The 6,000-nt window shown below is 44.2% G+C and overlaps 1 protein-coding gene across 4 annotated transcripts in view; it reads left to right on the top strand.

Annotated features, from left to right (window-relative positions):
• The first annotated feature begins 956 nt into the window (after positions 1-956).
• The window catches only part of ENTPD4 (ectonucleoside triphosphate diphosphohydrolase 4), a 28,673-nt gene continuing 23,629 nt past the window's right edge, over positions 957-6,000 (top strand). For 2 of the 4 annotated variants that reach the window (XM_034965841.3, XM_034965839.3), the window contains exon 1: positions 983-1,145. The gene's annotated coding sequence lies outside the window, so the exon portion shown is untranslated. Of the gene's footprint in view, positions 1,146-6,000 lie in introns of all 4 variants that reach the window. The other 2 variants (XM_034965842.3, XM_034965840.3) reach the window with 2 other exon arrangements.

The raw sequence follows: 6,000 nt of genomic DNA, 5'->3' as shown, positions 1-6,000 counted from the left end.
TAACTGTAAAAGAAGGTGATTGGGGCTACACAGTAGAGTCCCTTTGGCTCTAACCTTCTGAGGCTTCATGGTTTCTTCCGTTAACAGTAGCTGAATCCAGGAAGAGGAGGTGACCCCGGCGGGTGCTGGACCAAGAAGGATTCTGTGTTAAGATGTAGAACTGCCAGTTCTGTCTAAGCTTGTTTTACTTGATAAATGGAATGGAGTAGACGTTTCTAGGGCTCTTGTTTTTAAAAATCTTTTAAAGTGGCTGGATTGCTGGTCACCTCCTATCTCTGGGCCACAGTGCATTCACCTGTATACAAGGTGGAAGAAAGGATGGAACCCGGGATTCCCAAGGTCTCTTCCAGCTCTCAAGTGCAAAGTTCTGTGTCTTCAAAGCAGTTTATTGCTAAGCCAGAGAGCTAAGAGAGCTTAGCCTTGTACTAAGTGTAGGTCATGGGGTCAATCTCAGGAACACCCTTCGCTTTATTTCTTCTCATAACCATTGCGTGTGTTGGGGAGGGCTGGGGCAGTCTGCCTCCCCCAACATAGGCACTAACATATGCCATCGACGGGCAAGAATGAAATCCTGGCTCTACCTCTCACGAATCAGGTGGATCTCAAGAGAGACTGAATAAGTGTGAGCCTCCGTTTCCCCATCTGTGAAACAGGGAGAGTTACCGGCAAAGGTGTAAATGTCAAGAGTTGAGCAACAATGCCTAGTCCTTACCAGGTTTTCAAGCGCTATTTTCCATAACCGTTAGGAGCGCTAAGGAAAGATAAACTGCGGTGTCCTAAGTACGCTGAGGCTCGCTGACGACCAGACGAGCACCACGCCACAGTACTGGGTGCCTCCGCGCTCCCACGTCCACATTTCCCGTGCACTGCACACTGGCGTGGCCGCGCGGGTCCACGGAACACCCCAGCGCTCGGACGCCAATCATCCCGCATCAGGCTCCGCCCCCCAGCGCTCAACGCGCCCCTCGGCGTGCGCGCTCCCGCCGACAGCGGGCGCGCTCCGGGCGCAGGCGGTGACGTGTTGCCGGCTGGGGCCGGGCGGGGGTGCGGCTCCAGGAAAGGAGCGCGGCCTCCAGGAAGCCGGCTGGCTGTGATGCTGCCCACTGGTGGTCCCGCGCTCCCGGGGTCCCCGGCCGGCCAAGCAGGTGAGGTTGCCTTCCGAGCGTGGGTGAGGGGAGGGCGGGCGGCCGAAGGGGCCGGCATCGGCGAGTGGGTTGGAGTGCGGGGGCCGGCGGCGCGGCGAACGGGCCGCGGACGAGCCTCTCTGCCCCAGGCCCCCACAGCCGCCTGCTCAGCCCCGCGCCACCGCCGCTGCCCGCTCAGCCCCGCTGACCGGTTCCCGCCTCCCCGGCCGCGCGGCCACATCCGAGCGCCCCGGGACCAACCCTTGTGAGCCCTGGCGGCCGGCGCGCTCCCCCAGCCCCTGGCAGGGGACACCTGGCGGTCGCACGCCTCGGGTGACCGCTCGGGATACCCCCCTCGAAGGGGCGGAGCTTGACCGGGCAGCAGGGATGCTGCACCCGGGACCCAGCCGGCCCTGCCTGCCGCTTTAAATGATGACATTCGCTCGTCTTGTCGTTTTCGCTTTGCTTTGCTTTGCTTTTGCCAGATTTCATGTTAGATTTCTTCTTGGAAAAATGGAGCTTATTGGGCAGTAAAGTGATGATGCACAGCATTGTTTCTGAACTTGAGTAATGCGCGGACCCCTTTTAAAGGAACAATTCTCTTATCGTCTAGATTGTGTCCCAGAACTCTTAGGGTGCTTCAGACCCCAGTTAGATGAACCCTAGTGCAGAGCGTTTGCAGAGAACACTTATCACGAAGGAAACTAAAGAGATCCTTTATGATTCAGGAACTTTCAGGCTAGAAGGTAAACTAGAGGTAATGGAAGAATTCTAAATTAGAGACTCAAAGCCCAGGCTAATTTCACATTGCAGTCTTTGTTGTCTCCTTTTTGTGATGAAAATACCAAATTATCCAGCTTTAGAGAGGCCTAAAAGAGTTATATTATTTGTGTTACCATATATTTGATGTTTTTGTATCAGGTTTGTTAATTCTGTTTGATATAATAGAATTATAAAATGGAACACTATTTCGTATAGTTTAATCGTTTATTTCTCTGTTTACCTTAACAGAGGTCTTGGTAGTTGTTGCATGTTGAATCTATGGCTTATATTCTTCTACCTCTAATAGGAAATGTGTGACTGAGGCCCTTGAGGATATAGTCTAGGAAGGACACAAAAATGATCATTTATCTAAGGATTTATATTCTCTACGTATTTACTCAGCATGTTTATTTAAAATAGACTACTCGTGAATAAGGAGACGATTCCAATTGTAAGAAAATATCAGGATGTGTAACAGGTTAAATCTTGACAAAGAAACATGTTGACTTGTGCCTTGAAAGAAGTGTAGTCTTGAGAGGAGGACACGGTGGTGGCTCGTGGTGGCTCGGAGGAAGTGCTGTTAGTAAATGCCTGAGGCAGGCATGGAGACAGCTTGTGTGGGAGAGAAGAGAGAGACCTGCTGCACTGGAGCTGAGAGATGGTATCTGGGACTGATGAGAGGATAGGTTAGTGAGATAAGGTGGACCAGTTGATGGATAAAAGGTTTCAGGTGCCACACAGGAAACTTGGTGTTGATCCATGGCCTTCCAGAAGGTTCTTAGCTGATCATATTTTGAAGGCCGTGTTTTACAAAGAGTTGCTTGTAAAGTGTGGCGTGCACAGTGAAGGCAGAAGGTGGGTGAGTCGCCAAGAGATCTGTCTTGAGGTAGTGGTGCCTGCTGTGGTCATCTTAGATATGAGGGATATCTGAGGAAGAATCGACGGGCTTGGCGAATGATAGAAGATTGTCAACTCCGGATGTGGGAATCAAAGCTGCGAACCAGATAATCCAGGTCAATGGGGATTGGTGGTACCTGTCTTAGACCTGGAGAATTTGGAGGGTGGTATTAGAGTTTGCATTAGAAGATTTCAACCCTAGACTTGGACTAGTTGAGCTTGCAGTAACAGGGCTTCAATGAGCTTGGAACGTGGAACTGGAACTTGAGGAAAGTCAGAGTTAATTCAGGAAAAGTGACCAGAAAAAGAGTACTTAAAATGGGAACCAGAATTTTGCAAATTAATAGAGGGAGGAAGAGGTTAAGATTTTATATTGAAAAATAAAATTAAAATGTGTAAGATAAATATTGAACATACAGATCATAAATGCAACTACATACATATCTTCTTAAAGAATGAATCAAGTTGTCTTCATGTATCTTTTGTCACTACTGAGTAACGGTGCCACCCAGCAGCCTCCACATCAGCCTCTCACTCTCAGAAAGACAGTTGTTTCTTGCAAAACGCTGCCGGAATGGTTGAGAGCATCTTTAATTTTTCCAGGTTCTCTTGAATCCTTTGATATTCAAATCATTCTTTTCTAAAGTACCCTTCCCTGTGGTACCTTTGCTTATTCAGAAGCTGAGCTCTCCCAGAGGCTGACTTCTCTGTGATTTTGTTTGCCTGTGATTTGAGTTCACTAACATCTGTTTCCTTGCATCTTGCGTTTTTCCACCAGAGGAACCATTTCCCTTTGTGGTTAATTTGCATTGTTTTCGTCGTTATCTGTAGAACTGTCAGTGAGAGACTGACAAAGACATTGACACCTGACTGTAGGCTTTATTCCAATAATGTTCAGCCAAGTAGGGCCCCACTAGCTGAAATCATGAGAATTAATGCATCTCTCTGGTGATAGGTCTAACACAATTTAGGCTTTTTTAAAACATGTCAGTTTTATGTGGTAGTACTGAATTTGCCTCCCAGTGCCCTGGTGCGAAGATTCTTAGCTAGAAGGACAATTGGAGTTTACATTTGAAGATCAAATTACCATTTAACTCTTAGGCAATAATCCATTGTACTTTTGTCCTGAGTTAAAATTACAGTGCTTCAGCAGTTATAAGCTGTCCTATTTTCTCTGCTTTTAAACACAAGCTTTGTAACTTAAGATATCTATTTGTCCTTTTGATCAAAATCATCACATATCTCAAAAAAAAAAAATTCCTGAGACAAACCTCAGATGACACAAAGTTTCCTAAGTGCGCTGTGATCATTCTCTTGGTCACCTTCCTCTTCGAAGTGTGTTCTTTCTCACCCCATCTAGAATTGACCTCCCACCTCTAGGAATCTTTTCCTGCAAAAGCTAGCCTTCTCTGTGCTCTTCTCTGAGCTCTTATAACAAGAATCCGAGTAATTTAACATTGCCTTTAATTAGTATCTTGACTATTTTCTGGGCATTAGTATTTTCTCTGTAGCAATCTGCAAACTCCATGAAATTTGGAGTTGGGTTTGTTACTCCTCATGTCACCTTCGTAGTCCTGACTTTCTTCCTCAAGGACCAGTTTGCCTTTAACCATGACTTTAAGCTGTTAAATAAAACTGTCTTTTCTTTGGTTCTCAGTTCAGCTATCACACAACTATCACTGATGTTTTTTTTAAATGTTCAGATTGGAATTCCTATGTCCTGATAGGCTTTTAAGATAGGCTTTCTCAATATATTCGGAAAAGTATTTGATCCTGGAAACAAGGTTTCATCCGTCAAAGGTAGCTTGTTAAAAATTGTTATTTCCTCTGATGATAAAATTAATATATGTCCTTTGAAAAATATAGGCAAGCCTAGGGAAGAAAATAAAGATGATACCTGATCTCATTGCCCAGAAATAACTAAGCACTGTTAATATTTTGGTTTCTTTCCTAACATTTTATCCCCCCGTGCATGGGGACATTTTTTCACTTAATATATCATAAACTTGTTTTCATGTCAATAAATAGATCTGTGTCATCACCTTTAATAGTCACATTGCATTCCATTGCATAAATGTACCCCACAGTGGACATTAATAACAGTGTTTTGCTGTTATACACAATACTATGATGACCATCCTATAGATTTTTTAGTGAATTTTCCCGATGACTTCCTAAAGAAGAATTTCTGGAAGTGTGATGGGTAGAGCAGAGGGTAGGCATGCATAAGTGTTCGTGTGTGTCACCCCAGTACCCCCAGAAGGTTAGTGATGTGCCTGTCCAGAGTCTCACAGCAGTACTCATCGACCTTTTCCCCTTCCCCTGTTAGCCAAGTATCACCAGGCCTTCATGTCTGTCAATATGATAGCTGTTTTTATTTCTGTTTATCTGAATACTGATAGTTTATTTTGTCAGTCATTTCAATGAGATTTATTTCAATAATCTCAAATTGTCTTTGCTCATTTTTCTGTTCAGTCTTTCTCTTATTTCTTTATAATAACTTTGGCTATGTAAAGGTTATTTACTCTTTGTCATGCACTTTACAAGTACTTTTCCCAAGTTGTGTGTATTCATAGCAGGGAGGGATTTTTTTTTTTGTTTTAAGCACACAGAAGTTTTAAACTTGTGTAGCTATTTTATAAAAACATTAAAATCCATTTAAACGTCTAGATCATTGATTTTTTTTTCTTTTTACTTTTTGTGTAAACTTTTAAATCACAGACATTGTTTGTCCTAAATTTGGGGTACATGGTACAATATGGACACCATATTAAAACTTGAACTAATTAAAGTGATTTTTTTCCCCTTTGTCAGGTAGGCATTATTAATACTTTTTACTCTCTAATATCTTTGTGTGTATGTTTTATTTCCTCCACTGCATTATAGATTCTTTAAGGTCTGGGCCTATATCTAATTCATCTTTGTGTCTCCCATTTCCAGCCATTTGTGAAACCTGCAATAGTTACTCATGATTTGTGTGGCAGGCACTGGTCACGGGGGAAACAGAAGAATAAGAGGCTGTCCCTGCCCTAGTGGGGCTTGTCATGTAATGAGGAAGCCAACCACACGTATAATACTTTAGCCCACTGCTGTGATAAGCAAATACTCTGGGGATATGAGGATTAGGGAAACTCACCAAGGACTCATGCTTGATTTGTGTCAGCATTGATTCTTAGGAATGCAACTGACAACCCAAGGAAGAGGTTCATTCTGCAAA

The sequence above is a fragment of the Pan paniscus genome, chromosome 7 (assembly GCF_029289425.2).
Source record: "Pan paniscus chromosome 7, NHGRI_mPanPan1-v2.0_pri, whole genome shotgun sequence".
Classification (NCBI taxonomy): domain Eukaryota; kingdom Metazoa; phylum Chordata; class Mammalia; order Primates; family Hominidae; genus Pan; species Pan paniscus.
The sequence above is the reverse complement of the archived record's forward strand: the minus strand, read 5'-3'. Positions and strand labels throughout refer to the sequence as shown.